Raw genomic sequence first — 20,682 nt, 5'->3', positions numbered from 1 at the left:
AACCTTAAAACCCTTGGCTTCTTAGTATTGCATCAAACTTCCAATCAAGGTAGCTACCTGCAATGTTCAGTGCCTTATTCTTGAGCTGAGCAGGAAGGTTCAATATCAAGGAAGACCAAATGCAAAATGTACAGTTTCCTCCGTAATGCGGCTCATAATATAGTTCCCTCCGTACTGCGGCTCATAATCTACTTATAAAAGTTGGGTACCCAAGCCATTTATTTTCGTTTGCATTATTCTTTTTGCTTTACGGAAAAATATTCATATGGTACAGCACTTGCAAGGTTTGGTGGTATTTGGAGTTTTATAAACATACCTTTAGACTAAATGACCCCACATAGCAATAACAAGAACTGCAAACATCACAGAACAATGCATACAAGTTCCCTGGTGAAGCCCATGGTTGAAATGTAATGCCATTGTTCAGAAAACATTATTTTATCATGAGGCTAGCTTGTACATGGTGCCTTGCATTATGTCCCTGCCGGTGGATGTGGGGTCATTTGTCACTGTTGCAAATGAAAAGCCAACAGCCAGGGCCCATTAGTTTTGGCTAGTATTACGAGGTGCCTCACGGTAAGCATTCTACATCGACAGACTTTTTTAGAGTTGACTAGAACTGAAATCAGCAAAAGATTCTCTACAAAACATTCATTCTATCCGCAGCTTTAGGGTTTGCTAATTTCCATAGTTGGGTTTCTTCTGCCTTTCTTAACATTTTTCTTTTGATAAGAAGGTGCACAACCAAAAGCAAAAAGCTTTTCTGTAAACCTTTGGTAGCTATATAGTTGTTACAAAATATTTTACTCTAAATATGGCAGCTTAAACTGAGAATATTTGCATCTAAAAACATTAAAATAAGTTTAAATTGATCATAAATTTTTAGCTGTTTTTACGCAAAACTGTACATGGGATATGAAGTGCACCACAAGGAGGGCTTTGGATTAGCTTTAGCAAATTTGGGACATTTAAGGTGCACTGAAATCTCTACACATGCGCTTTTTCACTTTCTGTATCCACCAGGAAAATGGCTGCCAATTTAGACAGCGATTCTAAATAGTAGTTGACGTGCATTTTAAAATAATCACAAACATTATAGCCACAAAATTAATTTTTACAAGTTGTAGACATTGCCCGTTACACCAGACATTGGACTACACTGTCAAGAGCTTTGACATCTACAATGACGTCTACAAAGCAGGCTTATACTGGTAGAATGTTTCATACCATAATTACTGTGTGTTCAGAGCTCACGTATGAAGTATGGATACTGCTGCTTCAGCAAGAACCGAGGATGAGCACCCTTCCTGGTTCTGAAAAAAAATAACAGAGGATTCTGGAACGGATTCTGAAGCAGGATTCTGAAACGGGGTTGAATGAAAAAAGAATGAACAAGAAATTCTTTCAAAACATGTAAAGCAATGCAAACAAATATTTATTTCAACTTATTTCTACAAGAGACCACCTCATGAAGACTGGTGGTGGGGTATTGGCTCAAAAAAAAAGCAGAGAGCACTTATACAAATGCTACAGGGAGCCTTCGCAGCCAACAATTGTTTGAACACACCTGAACTAATCACTGTTCAACAAACTCATAAAAAATGTTTGAATGCATAAAAAACCAGTGGTAAACACAGGAAACAGTTAAAACAGAATGACGGCACAAGTTTGTCCCGTCGTTCTCTTCTGTGTCCTGGGTTTTCCTATGGTTTTTCATCCATTGAAACATGTACCAGCTAGCCCAGTCCAACGCCTTGGTATCATAAAAATATGGATAGTCAATCCTTACACAAAGTTGAAAAAAAAGAAAGTATAAAGTAGGTGACAAAATTAAAACGACAGCAAATTGGTTGGCTTTTAATTTTAAATGATAATATAAAAAATAATGGCATGAATGAAAGTGAGCAGCACGCGAAGTACCTTGTTGCTAGCCCGACATTCCACTTTGAAGCAAAATGTCCGCTTTCAACACTACATAGGCTAAACAAGCAATGAGGCATTCCTTTAGGCACACAAAATATACCATAATTGTTAAAAAAGCTACGAATTAGTTGAAAAAACCTGACCACGACAAATTGGAATTAGTGACTAGATACAGTTTCAGAAATACACAGCGACATCATATAAAAATATATGGTTCCCATACAAAGATTGATCATAACAAAAATTCAGGACATTTATCAGACTGGCATCAATGTGCAAAGCAGCTTAATGAAGGAAGACGGTCTTCACTAAAAACATGTTAATATTGGGAGCTCATGTGCTTCCCTGCAAGTTGGGTGTGTAAACCCACTGACATCTTAACTAACCCGCCTGAATCACCACTTGATAGACATTGAGGAATTTTACGAATTGGTTTATTGTAGCCAGCTGTCTAGTTCATTTCCCTATTTTTCTTGGCATTTCATGTCTAATTCTAAATTTGGTGACTAGATAGCTTTTACTATGGTCATGCACTGGTGACAACGAATATTTGATTTTACTTTAAAAAAATTTCAGTTTTGTTTTATTGCTCACCAGCCAACGATCTGAAATATCAGAGGCGCTTAAAACGTATGTTGGCATTTCCTTCCTGCAGTGTAGTACAACTAATCATGACTTTTACCATAATTTGTTCACAAATCGTAATATGTGGAAAGTATTCAGCTTAATGAAAATGTCATTTCAGAAGCATGCACAATCAACAAGGCCTCAATGACTCTCATGACGTGGTCCACTTGTTTCTGCCACAAATAACCTGAGTGCATACACATTCCACCGAAGACGAAGGTAACATGCCCTCTTGGGTGATGAATATTTAAAAAGCCTTACGAGTAAATTTGCTGCTGAGCACGTGAAATTGTGGCATTAAAACAAAAGATCCCCCTGCGGCATCTTTCACTTGGAGGAGCGCTTGACCACAAACTTTGAGAAGCTGGAAAATGCTCCATGAACCGCTCCAGCCAGCAGAAACGATGCAGGACACAAGTTGGTAGGCGGACCGTTGGCATCCTGCAATTGTGAAGATATTTCTGTTTAGTAGATGCTCTTCTTTTTGTACCACTGTTTATTTCACCTTTAACAAGCAGCTGAACTCCTTAACGTTCGCATAATACAATGCTGCAATGCGGAACAGTTAGCAGGGTTACCTCAATTTTGCTTTTCTACGAATTAACACAATGTAGGTAATCTGCACACAACTACAATCAAACTACAATTTTCACCTACATCACTGCTAACATCAGCGTTTGACTGCTCAAGCACAAATACAGGTTAGACATGTGAGCAATCTGCTAAACGTATCCCCACAAACTGAACAATCAGGCATCAGAAATCGGCAAGGAAGGAGGTGTCACGTTTAAATGGCACTTTTTTTGTTCAAAACATAAACAACACCTGGAAGCTTGAAGCGTGAGAGGGGGTCTTTCACGCTGGACAATGTCAGAACATAGCTTGCTAGTGGGCACCTGCACGATGTGCACAATGTGTTTCTTGAAAATGCGTGCGAAAGTTTGATTGATGTGTAGGACGAGAATTGAGCACGTTTTGACACAGGCCTTGTGGACGCTTCTGCCTGCTAATGTCAATGTGGATTCTTGCTAGTCGCCCCCTTCGCTTCTTTCTGAATATAATGCTTTAGGCATTATATTCAGGACAACGACTGCATCAAAACGTGCAGCAATTACCTACGTCCCACACATCGGCGAAACTCTCGCACACATTTTCAAGACACGCAGTGCATACATTGTGCATGTGCCCACTAGCAAGCTGCGTTCTGACATTGTCAGCGTGAGAGACCCCCTCTCACGCTCCAAGCTTCCGGGTATTGTTTATTAGATTCCATGCGCTGAATGCAAATCAGTGTACATTGGCGAAACGGGCAATCTGCACAGAAGATTAATGCAGCACTGGAACGAAGTGAGCACCGTGAGAGGACGGGACACGTGGTCGACTGGAACAAGACAAAATTACTGACAACTGAGTGCAATCTATCTTCTCGATTACTGCTCGAGTCCCTCATTGTTCAGACGACGCCCAACATTATCAACATAATGGATGGAAATCTGCACCATATCCATGCAAACTCATTGCGCCGCGTAATGCCCAATATATAGCTTCGTTTTCCACGACACATGCTCACCGTGAACAAGCAACAAACCGTTAAATGGCTTTCTTGACTTGGTCAGTGACCTACGTTTCATCACTGCAATAATGCTTTTACCTGCCTACACGGCATTCCGTCAAACACTGGACTACACCACATGAGCCATTGGCGTTCTTAACCTGCACCAGAGTATATAACCTTTCACTACTGCTATGAGACAGACCCATAAACGCACTTCAATATGGCCTTTATATTTAGCTCTTGGAAACATTATGTATAATTTTACCTTTAAGTTGCACCTGCTACAGCAGCTGGTACTATACCAAAAACATGAAAAAAAAAAACGGTGGTTTAACACGCCAAAGCTACACTTGGGATATGGGGAGCACTGTAGGGGAAGGCTTCACATTAATTTTGACCATCTGAGTATTTTTGTGCGCATCGAAATCTCCAAACACGGGCGTCTTTACGTGTTGCCTCCATCTGAAAAGCGGCTACACCAAGCGGTATCTAACCGACATTCGCCTCCACAGCACACCACCCTAGCCACGGCAGTGGGTTAAACATATGAAATAAAGCGAGTTTTGGTGTGCAAATGAAAATATTAATCACACGTCTTATTTTCCCAATCGATGTACCTTTTGAAATCCACCATGCAATTCCCCCTCCCCTACCGGCCTACCAAAACACCTTTGTCTCAAGAGGTAATCAGGCTGTTGTTAATGAAGTAAGTATTTACAATCCGAGACTTGCCACCGTTAAAGTCATGCACTTTGTTTTAGAGATAAGCGACATTAGCCATTTGCAGCACCAGGAGTTAATTGTGTTAAGATCAGATTGAAAGCACTGACGGTAGTAGTTGAAAGAAATTGTGTGATAAATTACAACATCATCTGCAAATAGACCTACATGGGAGGATATGCAACATGGAAGATAGACCAAGCAACCTGCCTGGGGGGACAACAAAGTGGCACGAGCAAAAGAAGTATATAGTTATTAGAAGTAAACTGCATTTGAGAAGAATGAAAATCTTTTGCTCAAGTGAGGACATTAGGGTGAAGTTTGAGAAGTAGTCTGTGGTGTGCAATGCGATTGAATGCTTTAGAAAAATCGAGAAAAACTACCGCAGTTTGTAAGCCTGTGTCAATGGATCAATGTAGATCGTGAACAAATCCTGAAAGTTGTGTTTCTCAAGTAACCCTTGTGAAAACCGTGGTGATACTCGAATGTGATATTGTGATTTTATAAATAATTAGCGACCTGAGAGTGGATGAAATGTTTCCTGACCTTGCATATGGTGCTTGTTAGGGAAATTTAATGGTGAAGTACCGTCTCCTGATTTAAAGACTGGTGCTATCTCGACTATCTTCCAACCATTGAGATTAGTGCCTGTCATGAGACTGCGAAAAAAGCGCTGTCAGAATTCTACAGACTGCGGGATGTACTTTTCGGTATAGTATGATTATTACCAGTATGATCTGAAGTAGACCAGTTTGTATTGCAAGTTTAAAACCATATCGAAAGATCCTAAATGTTTGCTTGGCTTGATTACATACGAATACTTGCTTCAAAGTCAGTTCAATTTCTCTTCTTGCCCTTTAGTCGTCAGCCCCAGATTCTCTTCAATATCTCTGCTAAGCAATGACACGCTCCATACGCACAGCACTGCTTCATGAAAATGTTTCAAATAATCAGAGGCCACAGCACTGCTAACAGGTATACATCATGGCAAGTTCCACAACATGCAATAACTAACCTGAAAGTACATAATCGGTGGGTGCACCGATATGGCAGCAGTGCCTGGACCGATGTGTCGAGCAAATGCGCTGACTTCTGAACGGGTGGTCCAAGCGGCCAGATGATGGATGAATGACCATTCCTGGCGGCAAAGCGTACGGAGCACCAACGAAAGGCCAGGCAGTACTTGGGTACAGCAGGTGCAGTGTCGGTTGGCCAAGGGAGGCCCTGGCAAAGCCTTTGAAACTGGACTGGAAGGCAGCTGACCCAGGACAGCCAGCAGCAGCACCTGCAGGTGCATAATCTGTGAGTGTGCTGACACTTGTTGAAATACAAGAAGAGCACACACAAAGCACGAATGCTTACATCAAGTAGATTTTTAATCGTTTAAAGACAGTAACCTCCAAGGCACTAATAAGAACATTCCCGGAACACCCCAAGTGAAATTTAGGTCACAGTAAGAATGTATTTATTAGACCCGCAGGTACTGTGAGTGGGGTATGCATGATATATGCAAAGCTAGCTACTGAGCTAATTTGCATGGAACGCATGCTAGCAGCTCATCTGTATCCCTTGCTTTCAATCGGAACTGGTGTGTGATAGTTGAAGCTCCTCCATTTCAATGTCTCACTTGTATCTGCACGTTCAATTCTCCAATATAAATCGAGTTGAGTGAGTGCCTACAGCTTTCTTGTTAGTCTCTGTATGGCCTGCGGTTTTGCGAAAATGAGAACTTGAAAATTGGCTCAATTTTCTGCACTAATTTAAACAATACATATGCCTCTGATATCAAGCCCCAGACTTCCCGAGAGCTACTCTGACAGCATCGGCAGGCGCCTCGTAGGCGTTGTGAAATCTCCCCCACTACCCCGAGACTATGCTAACTCCCTGCGAGGCCACATGCGCGCATTTCACCTTCAATTTGCACGTATGTGAATTCAATACCTCTATGAACTCTCAGACGGGCGTCGTCATATTCGTGCCGGACTCGTGAAGCTCGGCAACGTAAATTACCGCACTCGCTCGCTGGCGCGCGGCCCGAACTCTCTCACCGTTTCCGGCCCTTGCATACTATTTTCTCCACCTTGCACTTTGTAAATTCTCATGTTTAACTACACCTCGTGCGCCCTCATCTCTTGCCTGCTTTTCTTCCAGCACAACTCCGTCAGCACCCGGTCGACGCGTACGCTGTCGGGGCGCGTTGGCGAGCGAGTACGGCAATTTCGCTGTTGTCGAGCTTCACGAGAACAGCACACATATCGCGGCCCGAAGACCGCGAGGCGTACGGTCGCCGGTCTCGCGAGCGCGATAGCTGCAAAGCGCACTGCACGGAATTCGTGGGAGGGGGGGGAGAGATTTCACAACACCTACGAGACGCCAGCCATGGAATCACGCGTACGCGTTTTCACATGCACTTCCAGGGAACCTCCTGTTCATGTTATTTCTTGGTATACCGCGGGTATTCACGAGGGAGGACTAATCACAGCGTTGTGCCACTCACGCGAAATTGCGACTGCGATCTGCAACCGCAAAGGCACTGTTTGAGAGACACATAAACAAACGCCCCGGTGTTAAAGAGCCTTGCGTGATGTGAAATTATTAGCAGCCGTGTACCATAGCGCGAGCATCGTAGCCAAGGTTTAGCTTCAGCGTAAATTGATGCTGACTTCTGCGGAAACGGTGGACTGGGCGCCAAACAAGTATACTAACTCACGTAGGCTGTCAGAGCAAACGAGATGGGGGTCTAGCGAATTACAGACCCATGAACACCAGAACTCGTTCCAACCAAATACAGAATAATAAAAAATGCGTACTTACCCGAGCAAAAACGATGTTTCCAACGTACAATTCTCCTTCACTGTCGTCTTCATCTCGCGGACACACGAACACGCTTTGTTCTGATGCAATGTCATCCACTTTTGACGCGCAGTATTTTATCCGGCGATGATCGTTCTTCCGGGGTCCCCATGTTCAACACACGCGTAGGTTGGAAGGGTAGACATCACCCCTAAAGCTTCTATAACTATTATTTAAGCTTGAAATAGATAAAACAGATTAAATCACGCCACCAACCACTCGGCACAAAACGCCATGAAAAAACACACACAAAAGTGAGAGATAGTTGCCAGACTTCAAATGCAGCACCTCTATGTTTGACGAAAATTGTGTTACTACTGTAATGTTGGTAATTATCTTTCTGCTTTCAAAGTCTGAAATGTGTTTATAACTTAAATTTAAGGTTTTTAAACACAAAAAGTGAATACACGTAAAGTAATTGACATATATACTGATATTGTAAAGAGGCTTGACGTTTGTTTTGGTTTTGTTTTCACGGCGGGCTTCTCAAGAGAGAACGTGCGAGAAAACGAGCTACTTTGGGTTTAGGAAGAGGGCGGTAAATGTCGGCGTGATAGAAAGCAAGGAACAGGTGCTTACCCTGGTCGTTAAAAAAGGAGCTAATAAAACCCTCACGTAAAAAAAAAAAAAAAAAAAAAAAACGTTCGACGAGGAATCGAACCATTGACTTACAAAACAGTAAACGGACGCGTTAACAGCTATGCCGGCGGGCGGTGTTCGATGCGCCTAAAACACCTCTATACTTACGTAAGTTGTCAACGAATATTGTCGCTTGTGTCTAGTCATCGCCTCCTTTAACGATGGTCTAGTTTATGCTGCATTTTTTAAATTCTGGCTGTCCTAACGCTTGTTTCTCACGCACCGGTCTTGCAGACGAGGCCGCATTGCTAGCGCTGCAAGCGATTGAGTCAAAGCTCCATTATTTGACTCAAGAAAAGCTATCGCAATCAACCCGACCTTTTCTGCGCAAGCCACGGCAGCCACGAAATAAATGGAATGTGCCGTTAGAATTATGGCGTTGATAACGCTTGTTTGACCGGCACCGTCTTGCAGACAAGCAACGTCGCTCTAATACTACAAGCGATGTCACTCCTGGCATGTCAGGCCCTATTCTAGTTCACTCTAGGCGCATCAAACCCATCGTGTAAAACGACTGCTAACAGTGCGAAAACCTCTGAGTTTGTAACAAGTGGGGATTTGCGGTGGCGGCGACGTAATAGGTACAGCAAGCAGGTAGGCAGAACAGCAGCGTAGGGTTACAACCTTTCCCCGAAAAAAAAACGGGCCTTCCGGGGGGATGGGGGGGGAGAGGGGGGATTGTGTTGAAAAAAGACGCCATGTTTTTTAACATGCAGTGCCATTTATTGTAGTGTTTTCTTAGAGAGAAATCAACATAACGTTTGTACTGAAAGAGATTGAGAGCTTGGTTAATCGCTCTGCATGTGCTTCACTGAAAAGTAACCGCAATTGCTGACCGCGGCGGTAGAATTTCGTTATTTTGTTCTTCCCTTAGGTCCCCCTCCGTCTGAGGCAGCGCGCTCGCCCGCGTATTTTCTCTGCTCGCGTGTCTTTGCGCAGCTTGTCGACCTAGGCGTGCGCAGAGTTCTCAATCTGGGGGGGCAAAGTCTTACCGCTGCGCCCCCCCCCCCCCCCAGAGCAACTCCCGACCTCTTCTCACTGAAGGCCTTGCGGTGCGAACGCAGTGCAAAGAGGGATGGTTATAAAATTTTTATTTCAATGTGATGGAATTGCAACACACACAAAATATTTCTGAGCCGAAATTTTACTTTCATGTGTTACATCGGCAAGGCATGGGGCAAATTTAGCGCCCCCTTCAGATGATTAGGGGCGGCCGCCCCCCCTGCCCCCCCTGTGCGCACGCCTATGCTTGTCGACACGTATTTATCGTCTTAGTTGTTGAATTGACGCTTATAAAACGCCAAAACGGGCATAATCACGGCACAAAAGCCAAAAAACCGGCTGATGACGGCTGGTTTTAGATATGGACCGGCAACCAGCCCGCTGTTTAAAAAACCGGTCGGGCCGGTCTAAAACCAGGAAGGTGGCAACCCTACGGCAGCGACGAGCGAAAATGATTTTACACGACCGCCCCCGTCGGCCTGCGCAAAAAAGGAAGATAGAACCCCTGCATACACGCCCTCGAAGAAAGCTGTACAGCCGATTCAGTGTGTTGTGGACGAAGAGCAACCGAGGCTGCAGCCACAAACGATTGCGCTTGCCGTGGTATGAGCCAAAGCATATCTTCACATAGTTATGTTATCGTCCGTCTGACTGTTACTTACTGAAGGGAAAATTCAGAACACAAACGTTGACGTCTAGCGTCTATGCCAGACATAGACGCTGCTGTTTAGGCCCTAAAAACCACCTTCAGGGCGTCTGTCGGTTCTGTCTGATGGCGCGCTCGCGCCGCTGATTACGAACGAGGCGTCTGTTGGCGTTGACTTATCGTGTTGGCGAGCCGGTAAACGCCATCACGGTTAAACTCCCTGTTGGAAGACTACGCTGTTGGGACGATAGAGTGCCGACAGAGCTTCTTATTGGCCCCACAAACGCCATCAAGGTTAAACTCCCTGTTGGAAGACTAGGCTATTGGAACGATAGAGTGCCGACAGAACTTCGTATTGGCCCCACAGGCGTGCTGTGAGCCCAACAAGAAAGTCTTGTTGGAATTTTTGCCCGGGGCATAATAATACGGGAACAAATTCTTAGGTAAATTCGATTTCGTTGAGGACACCGATGCCTCGCGTAAAAGTTTTATTTATAGGACTACAAGAGGCATTTTGTAGCCTTTCCTTCCCGTGCACCCAGACATCGAAACGAACCTTGTGATACACTCGAAGCAGTAGATTAGTGCAGAGTGGAATTTAAACATTCAGCACGTTTTGTTCAATTTACGAACAGCAATTTTAGAGCCTTTCCCCTGGTCTATGTGGAGAGTTCATATTTATTCTCTCAACGGGCGGTGAAATAGTGCAATGTGCGGTTTAAACATTCAGCCTGTTTTTGTGCAATTTTGCATGCTTGCATTCACACACCGTTCTTTTAGGCACCCTAACGATAAGGTGCCGTGGTAACACCCCAATCGAGAAGAAATACTTTTTAGCACCCCTTTAACGGTCGTAGCACCCTATGAAACTGTTGATTACACCCCTGAATTTTGGCACCCTCGAGGTGGGGTGCCCGAGCAATATTTGGGTGCTGGAAAGGTGCAAAAAGGGTGCAAAATGTTCAGTACACCCTCCTTGCACCTTAAAGGGTGTAAAAATGTTAAGATTTACACCCCTTAATATGTGGCACCCTCATGATTGGGTGCCGGAGCAATGTTTTAGTCCTTAAAAGGTGCAAAAAGGGTGCAAAATGTTGAGTGCACCCTTTTAGCACCTTTAAGGGTGTTAAAAAGTTTAGTGTGTGATTGTTACCTAAAGTAACGTAACTACAACGCAACTGCCTTGTCCGACTGGTCTGTTAATTATAACGAGGTGGCCGTAATATTGTAGCAGAATGCGCAACGCACAAGCGAAAATCAAGCCCTACTACAGCCAATAATGCTGAGCAGGCACTAGTATGCTGCAGTGTTTTCAGAATAAATGCATGTGAAGCAGTAAGACGCCACTGATCGAAGTGCAGCTAGCAATCGCGGAGGCGCCGTAGCGCCGCTGCCGAAATGGCGCGCGCGTGTGAGTCTGTGTACGGCGATGAGTAACGGGGCTGGGGTGGGCGACAACGAACAAAGGAAATGCGGCAGCAGAGTCTGCTTGTTGGTTTATGCGTGTACCGGCAAGATGTGTCTCGCATATACGTTTACAGCGCATGAACGCTTTTTTTTCGCGCAGTGCACGTACGTGCTTTTCGCTGGTAGATTGTTTATAAAACGCCCAATAATCTTCGGCATAAATGGTTTTGTGTATAATAAGAAACAGTTAAGGCAGTACCTAATATTAACATAAGGTATAAAATCCCCCTATGCTGGTTGCCTAATTCAAAAATATTTTGATGGAACCCACTAGTCGACGTCACAGTCACTGCTTTGGGGTTCTCTGTCGTGTAAAGCAAATTTAAGCTCCAAGATAATTGAACCAACAGCACGGGAAACTATAAAACAAACTTCCAGTCATGTGCGAAAATTAAACTGCAAGCTAAATTGCCGCAAAGGCAACCGTACGATCGTTCGCAATGCTTCCGACAACCCGCGCGGCCGAAGGGTGTCCTCCTTTGACGTCATGACGGGCGCAACCAATCAGGGGCGTCAAAAGACGAAAAGGGCGCGTCTTTCAAACGGGGCCGCGCTTTTTGCAAGATAAATGCCACTTGGACTCATGTACGATAAATTCCAATGTGATATTCGGAATCAGCGCGCAAGAAACTATATAACTGTTAATCTAACTCAAATTTTTTGGAAAGCGCTTCAGCTTCACTTTAATATAAAATGCTTCCAAGAGCTCCCTCGCCACTGTATTGTCACTCCTGCCGAGAATTATAATCTGCTCAAAGAAAGGTCTGCATTTTCATAAAGTACTGACAGGCCTGAAATATTTGCAACGAGTGGGTAAAGGCGCGCGCGTGTTACTGTTAAGAGAAGAACTGCGCTCGCGTGCCCGGTCATTCACACATTTGTCCGTCTGGCTGATATAGGCCTCCCCGCATGAAAGCGGTATCTCGTAAACCACCCCCACATCACACGGCACAAAGCACTGGGCATCCTTCTTTTCGCACTGTTTTTGTTTCGGTTGGCCGTAAATTTGCGGCAAAGTTTTTGTGGGGCGGCAAACACCACCGGCACTTTTTACCGTTCTGCCACCTTTTTCAGGTTGGTGGTCACCCTATGTAAATAGGGTAGAAGCACAGGCTTAGCCTTAAGTTGTTCTGGCAGCTTCGCACCCAGTTGGCCTTTGGCTTTCCGCAGCAAGGCTTGGGCAACACCCACCAATACATAGCTCGGGTAACCGACAGACAGAAGTCGCTTCAGTTGAGAATCAAAGTTCTCTTGAACAGCATGTACACAGGACTTCTTCAGTGCGGACTCTAGAACCATAGGCACTATGGCCCTTTTAACAGTCTTTGAAAGGGATGATGGATATGGCAGAAGCTATTTTCGGGCACGCGGGCGATAGACCCAACAAACATGGTCGGATGATGGCGGTTTTCTCCTGCCGTTCCCGCTATCTGTCATTCTGACTTCGCAAGGGACTTGTGCCGCCAGAAATATGTGCCTTGCTTGGTAACGTTAAGCCATCCCACGGTCATGTGAAACGTCTCATCAGAATCCTCAGGTCAGAGCTTGGACACCAAGTTCGCCTGTTCAACGACTGGTTGCGTGTGATCACCTACGCCCAGCTTCAGGACTGGACTGCACAAAGGTATTTGCATTCTCTCAGACGGCAAGCTTCTGAAGCTACCAAATTTTTGTGGGAGCGCTCGCTGCTAGGACTCCCAAGGAGCTAGGAAAAGTTACCACTTTGCGAGGCAGCACCTGTAATAACTGAACAGGTTCAGCTTCCCGACTGAATCAAGTCTGTTCTAAGAAGGGAACCCAAGTTTATTCTAGAGACTAAGATGTCCGCTCACGAGCTACTCACTTTTAACAGGCAGATCGCGGAAAAAGCAGGCGTCGGAGACCCGGAACGGTATCTCCAAGACGGTGTTGACAGCGTTCGTACGACTGTTCCTAAGCAGCCAAGCCAGTCGTCACAATTGAAGACCGAACCTGTGATTCAGTACTTCAACGACAATGGGCGACGACTACTTCTGAGTGACAAGGAGGGTGGGTTTGTTGCGGTGCCTTCCGGTGTATTAGTGAGAAGGCAGTGCAAGCGGAAGAAAAGAGCTTCAAACCCTGAATGCAAGTTTCCAAAAAGTGAAAGCGAAGGCTGCGGAATTATGTCGGGAACTTGAGCTGCCCCGTCCAGCAATGGCCGTTTCCAGTTCCAAGGGCATTTGTTTGAGCGTGTTTTTCACAGCTAAGACGCATAAGGATAAGATGCCCTTTCGGTGGATTGTTAGCGAGCGCGGAACTTGGCAGTCGCCTGTTTGTACAGAAGCAGCTTGGTAGTCTTACCATCGAGACCCGTTTATCACTAAGAGTTCACTTGAGGTCAAAGATTATATAAAGAATGACACCTCGGTGGGGTTTGCCCTTTCCGTTTACGTTGAGGATTTGTTCTATTCTGTGCCGCAGGCGGTACTGTTTACTTCTGTTAGGCAATGGATTGACAAATATGGTGTGGTCATTTTAAAGAATTCCTGTGGTATGTCTGTGGACTGTTTTATGCGTCTATTAGAGTTTTATCTGGATGCAACACTTGTGTCTTTCGAAGGACGCATGTATACGTTCAGAAAGAAGGAATTTGTATTGGGTCCTGTGTTGCGCCGGTCTTATTCTTGCCAGTGTCGACGGGCACTTCCTTTTAAGTTTCGACAAGGATGTTGTTCTGTGTGTTTTTCGATATGTCGACGAGTTTTAGTGGTTTTAAAAAAAGTGTCCTCTATAACAACCTTGCAACCCCACAAGTGCTTTTGATAATTTTAGCCGCCATATTTATACACGAGCTTACAAGTCATGATGCGCGGCAGTTTTTAGACGTTAATTGTAAGTTTTCATTCGACCATGTCTGTCGCCCGTGCGCCCGTAAACAGCTTCTGCCACATTCATCATCCCATTCAAAAGCTGTTAAAAGGGCCATAGCGCCTCTGGTTATGGAGTCCGCACTGAAGAAGCCCTGTGTAGATGCTGTTCAAGAGAACTTTGACACTCAACTGAAGCGACTTCTGTCGGTCAGTTACCCGCGCTATGTATTGGTGGGTGTTGCCGAAGCCTTGCTGCGGAAAGCCAAAGGCCAAGTGGGTGCGAAGCTGCCAGAACAACTTAGGGCGAAGCCTGTGCTTCTACCCTAGACACATAGGGTCACGCACAACCTGAAAAAGGTGGCACAACGGTACAAAGTGCCGGTGGTGTTTTCTGCCCCACAAAAACTTGGGCGCCTGTGTGCGCAAATTTACGGCCAGCCGAAACCCAAAAATTGGGCCCATCTCCCCGCGAGGGGGTGGGTGTATTGCGTTAACGTTTAGTGTTTGGGGAGTTGGTGGTAGTGAATGCGTTGTATCAGCAGCTTCTTGACGTAGTTTGAATGAGTCAAGGATATAAGGCGCGTTCGTAGCTTCTCATTCTGTGTCGGCTTTGTGGCGCAATGGGTAGAGCACCATGTACATTGCGTTCCGCCCGCAGGGTCGAGGGATCGAAACCAGGCGCCGGATAGTATTTTTTTTTATATAGTGTAGGGGGAGGGGTGCGGACTATGACTACGGAAGCCAACGCGGGTGACATCGTGAGTTACTGAAATGCTCGCCATTTAAAAAAAGGGCGAAAAGAAGTATGCCAAGCGCTTTGTGCCCTGTGGCGCCCGGGTGGTTTACGAGATACCGCTTTCATGCGGGAGGCCTATATCAGCCAGACGGGCTGATGTGTGAATGACCGGGCACGCGAGCACAGTTATGTCTTAAGAATAATACGCGCGCGCATTTACCCGCGCATTGCGAAGATTGCAGGCCTCTCAGTCCTTCAGAAAAATGCGGACCTTTCTTTGAGCAGATTCGAATTCTCGGCAGGAGTGACAATACAGTGGCGAGGGAGCGTTTTATATTAAGAAGCGAATAAATTAAGAAGAAAGGGGACAAGTGCGTCAGCAATGCATCTGTGCTTTTGCGTGCCACCGAGTTTGAGTTTTTGAAAACGTCACTTTGATTGTGTCCATCGGTTTGATGCTTTCCATTTAGTGTATCCCATTGCGCATGCTTCCATGATAAATGTATAAATACGATACGATGCTTCAATAAATGTTAGTTGCAAGTGAGCGCTTGTCCAAGTCGCGCTCTATTTTTCAATAAAAAATCCCTGCCAGGACTTTTTAAAATGTTTCCAAGGTCCTTTTGCGGTGAGCCGCACCTGTGTAGTCTTTGATCCAAGCGGCGCCGAGGGTACCTTCTGACGCCGGCGGAATGTTTAAGTGTCGGGGGTAATTACCGCATTAGAGCGTGCGAAGTGCGGCTGCGCCCTGGTGGGGTTACTCTCGATGCGGCGTCATCGTGGGGCCAGAAATGACTAGGGAAAGGCGCGCTGTGGTGCCTGGAGAAGTTGTACCGTCCAAGGTACGCAGTGCGGTTCAAATTCGATACTGGTCTAGAGTGTCCCAACTACGGCCAATATATTTGACGGGGTACTGACAGCTGTTTTTGGGATGCCAGAGCCCCTCAGTGCTTTTGAGGGACTCTGGTAATGCACACGCCGTTGAGAAAAGGGGGAATTTCGTCGGCGCTGAGCCTAACTTTGGCGCGCGTAGTAGAATCAATATTCAGAGAGGCCGTCCGAGGGTTAATGACCAGCGCTCAGAGTTGCTATCTATCGGTTATCTTAAAGTCGCGACCGACTAATTCTTTGAAACCTCGAAAACAACCTGCCGACGCCGCAGGGTTCCGTGGGAGCCTAGCTTCGTCTACGCAGTGCGGAGGTCTTGTCTGCCCCCTCCGTGCTCGCAGCGCCGCCGCGCGGCGGCTTTGGCGACATAGAAACCTCCTATCGACATAGAAACCTCCTAGTTTCGTGACCAGAAAAGCATAGAGGTACTCTGACGAGACTAAAAAAATGCACCCAAGCACTCCGTACATAAGGCTCAAGTTGCAAGTTTCAAGTTTATTTTCCAACATTGAAGTGTTGGGGTCCACCAGGCTAAAACGCGGTCAGCAACCACTCGAAGGTTCCCTGGCAGCCCGTATACACAGCAGCTGCGTGGAAACACGATAAGCATACACAGGCTAATATATACGTATAAGAACCGACGCATACACATGTAAAAACACACCTATGTGCGAACACCAACAACACACCCTTCCGTATATTGCTAAATAATATTAATCATGGCAGAGATCAAGTACGAAAAGAAAAACAAGCCATATCACACTTCACTGGTTGAAACACACAAAAGCAAAGCAAACAATAAACGCCAACACAAGGGCACAAAAGTAAGAACGATTTACTCACTGCTGCAACATCACTTCACACAAGAATAAAAAAAAAGTATTTCTCACAGTTTTGAGAGCTAAAAAAATGCAGCAGTTCACTGATACAGTCACCGACGTGCCTTAAAACAGTACGTTTTTTTACGTATGACTGACATCAGAAGTTTGTATTAACAAAAAATAAATGAAACACGCTGTCGACGAATAGCTATCTGGCCACACAATATTTACGCCGATTAGTCTTCGTACATTTGGTGTAGTATATACCATATTTTTTAAATTTGTTAAGAATGGAGACCAATGAATATTGCACGGACCGTAGAAGATATTCGGGGTGCTGAAGGCGATCCAGTCACCTTTTACCGCTGCTTGTGCGAGAGCCGCTTGTTTGAAGGGTAATATGTCACGTTGTTTAAAGAATTTACTGAATTTTTCATTAGAAAAAAGATACAAATTAAGTAGACGGCAATCATAGAAATTCTAACGCTAACGATTTCGTGTCGGCAAAACAGCGGTGCACTAGTGTCTTTGAAAGGCACATGAAATGAACCCAAGTGCCCTCCTTGAAAGGTGTAATATTAAATATAGGTTTCCTTCCTAGTTGTTCCCCGAACTAGGTGGCACAAGTTAATCTGGGCAGCAAATAGAGCGGGGTAAATTTTTTGCTTAATGTCGCCTGGGAGGAAATGGCGACATCGCGACATCACTCTAGCGGCGGATGACAGGGATCTAACTAGCATTGCAACATGAGACGTCCATGTGAGGTCTGGAGAAACGGTAACACAGAGTATTTTATGATTGTCAACCATTTCAACAGGCGTGACCTCTTGTGTTAATATACATTCCACCTTTGTTGCTTTGTTCTTAGCTTTAAATAAGACTGCCTTAATTTTACCCGCGTCAATTTTAAGTCCACTGGTGTTGTGCCATTCGAAAACAGCAGTAAGTGCATTTTGAAATTTTCACATGAGTTCTTCTATATCACTGCCGGTATAAAAAAGACTGGTGTCGTCTGCATACAACAAAAATGTGGCGTCACAGGGAACGTTAACAATGTCATTGACATATGAACTGAAAAGTAGGGGCCTGGAATACTTCTTTGGGGTACACCATAAGAGACTGTTTTGAAAGAATAAGAATTGCCCCGATTTCCACGCGTTGCTGTCGATCAGAAAGATAGGACGTAAAAAGGGAAGTGGAAACGCCGCGTATTCCGTAGTCATACAACTTATTCAGCAATATTTCATGATTAAGATAGTCAAAGGCTTTGCTATAATACATAAATATGCCTAAAGTCATTTCGTTCTTTTCTATGTTTGCAATTATAGTTCCTTCTTAGTTAAGAGCGCCGTCTCTCTAGATTTGCTTTGTAAAAGCCATATTTGCAGTCCGATGGTATGTTGTACAGTAGCTAAGCTGTTTTGCAACTCTGAATAAAAGAGCAGTCCGAAAAATCCGCGAGTCATTTCTCCTATGAGACAACTGGCGGTTCCTCGGGAAAGTCCAGAATATCCAGCAAGTCCAAATCTTTGTAGTCCGAAAAAACGGTCGGCTACTGTATCTACTCAAAAAGCTGCTTACGCGTGAGTAAATCATTTTTTCTAACTATTTCGAGAAAACCTGAAGTATGAAGACTGGTCTGTAGTTGTTATGGTCGTGAGCATTGCTACTTTTTAAAAAAAGAGACACTTTCGCACTCTTCATGGCACGTGGAAAACAACCAGTGCAGTGAACTGGATTAAAAAAGTTGCAGGTGACATCTACGTTTGGGTCTTAAGATGGTAGACATGATAGCGTTACTTTTAGTACCAGGGAGCGTTTTCTAACGCAGTTGCTGTATTTACAACCTATGCTACTCGAGCAATGGAGGTCGCGGAGGAGAAAACAATAGTAGCAAAGGTTTTCAATCACCGTGGGCCAGGAGAGACAAAGGCCTTGTGCGCTTCTGTGGCTTGAGATGTGAGCTTGAAAGGTTGCGGCCGCAGGGTGCTGGTCAGTTTGACCGAGAAGGATCAGTGTCAGTGTTTCAAGGTGTGTACTTCGTGGTGTCTAAGCCGGAATGAATATTTTTCTTTTTGCGAGAAGAGAGAGAGAAAGCAAAGATCTTTGGTACGTAAGAAATAGTTGGTTTAGGAAAAGGGGTACACAGATGGTAGGAAGCTCAACGGAGAACCTGAAGTCGAGTTCACCAAATGCAGCAGCTTCTTCCCTTGCCCTCTTTTCGGCTCACGCTGATCTTGAGGTGACGAGCCTGTCAAAGCTGTCTTTAATGTCTCGATAGAAGCATATTCTGTTGTGTTTTAGTTTTTTCTCCTGAGCATACACTTAGGTTATGTGGAAGAGGGTGGACGTCTCCCGATTTCAGCGGAGTTTTAAGTATGTGTAATGTTACCACCGAAGATCTTCGCCCACATAGATTTGTAGATAATTGTGTTAGTTATCCTCCACAAAGTTTCCGATTCTTCGTCATTGAGACCCTTCTTGTTGACAGGGATATATTGTGTTCCTAGGCGTAGGATGACGAGGCTTTCTTAGCGTTTTTCTTGGAGGGAAGTGTGATAGTGTTGGTTGCAAAGAGCATGGTATGTGAATTCACGCGCCTTTAAGTCAGTGCCTCCTTTTCTTCCAGACCTTTGTGAACGGGTGCCCAATTGACGCTGGTAACGTTCTGAATGTTACGGGTGTGTCTTATGGACGCATTTAGGTATTCTGCCTGCAAAAAACCGTCTAATACCCTTTGAGAGTCTGTAAGGATGTTTACGTTTCTTTTCGATACATCCATTCGTCGAATTGCAAAGAGGATGTCTCAGATTTAGTTCCTTGTTCCCGTACGTAAAAAAGCTCGATCGCCTAAGTAGTCACCTACGACAATTTCTGTCTTGTAGTTTCGTACTTGCCGGAGTCAGTGCATACTGTGGTCTCATTATTTCGGAACTACCCTCTAATCAACTTGGTCCTGTCATATCGCCTCATCTGGTGCATGTTTGGATCCATGTTTCTTGTAGAGGAGAGTTTTTATGCAGAGACGCAGAATCTGTGAGATGTCTTTTATGGCATGCAGTCCTTTCATTCCAGACGAGGTGCCTGTCTACCATACACGGGCCCGTTTCGAACTTGTTTTTCCAACCGCTGTCTTGGTTCTAGGAGAGTGATTTTCTCTGGTTTCTTCTCAAGCGTTATGAACACACATGGTTTTGGCCCATTCATCGTCATCGTCATCTACTTCCTCTCTAGGTCTACTGCAGGATGAAAGCCTCTCCCATTGACCTTCACCGCTCTTGTCCTGCGCTGCCCGAGTCCACTACTTGCCTCCGAATGTTACTTCATCCCTCCATCACGTTAATGCCCTTCCCCTTCTTCTAAACCCGTCTCTGGCTGTCCGTTCTGTTACTCTGGTGGTCCACCGGTGTGAAGTTCGTCTCATCGTCAAAATTGCGAGGTTGAGAACTGCCTTATATGCTGTCCCGATGATCGTGTTTCTCTCATTTTCTTCACTGCGGGTAAATTTGTGCTACGGAAGGCTGTGCGACATTTGGCCCATGATCAGTGGCTAATGAAGTATCACTGTTTCTTCTGGTTTTTTTTTGCGCTTCTCCTGGCTATGCGTTTTATAGTGTGGGCAATTGGTTAAAGATTTTTTTTCTTTTTAATGATTGTGAGCTTGGCTCTGCCGCTTCACTAAAAAGCCATGCCGATCATTCTTACGTGGCAGAACTGTGCGAGGTCATCCGTACCTATTTTAGGGTGATTTTGAACTTGTCCATGTGGCGCCCCCCGTCGTTTGTCTAACAGAGCTGCAGCGTTTGCCCTGCAGAGATGAAGCCAGAACCACTGGAACATTAAGAGACAAACATTTATTGCAGTAATGAGCAGGAGGATGTTCTTAGGGCCTCCACCCTGTGAGAGGCATCCTTATTCCAGATGCCTTGGAGCTGGCTGGCCGTCCGGGCCCGTTCCACCAGTCGGCGCTGGTC

The 20,682-nt window shown here is 45.1% G+C and overlaps 1 protein-coding gene and 1 long non-coding RNA gene across 3 annotated transcripts in view; one reads left to right on the top strand and one right to left on the bottom strand.

Annotated features, from left to right (window-relative positions):
* Window positions 1-20,682, top strand: part of LOC144178902 (sodium-coupled monocarboxylate transporter 1-like) — a 368,331-nt gene that overhangs the window by 26,613 nt on the left and 321,036 nt on the right. The gene's annotated exons all lie outside the window — the stretch shown is intronic.
* On the bottom strand, window positions 1,467-7,910 carry LOC144178894 (uncharacterized). Its single transcript, XR_013324092.1, has 3 exons — window positions 7,640-7,910; window positions 5,841-6,110; window positions 1,467-2,991 (listed from the first exon to the last, which is right to left on the bottom strand). It is a non-coding gene; the product is annotated as an uncharacterized LOC144178894 (long non-coding RNA).

The sequence above is a fragment of the Haemaphysalis longicornis genome, unplaced genomic scaffold, assembly GCF_048455015.1.
Source record: "Haemaphysalis longicornis isolate Haplotype H1 unplaced genomic scaffold, Haemaphysalis longicornis Haplotype H1 scaffold_1, whole genome shotgun sequence".
Taxonomy (NCBI): Eukaryota; Metazoa; Arthropoda; class Arachnida; order Ixodida; family Ixodidae; genus Haemaphysalis; species Haemaphysalis longicornis.
This window is presented reverse-complemented; position numbering and strand designations above follow the sequence as displayed.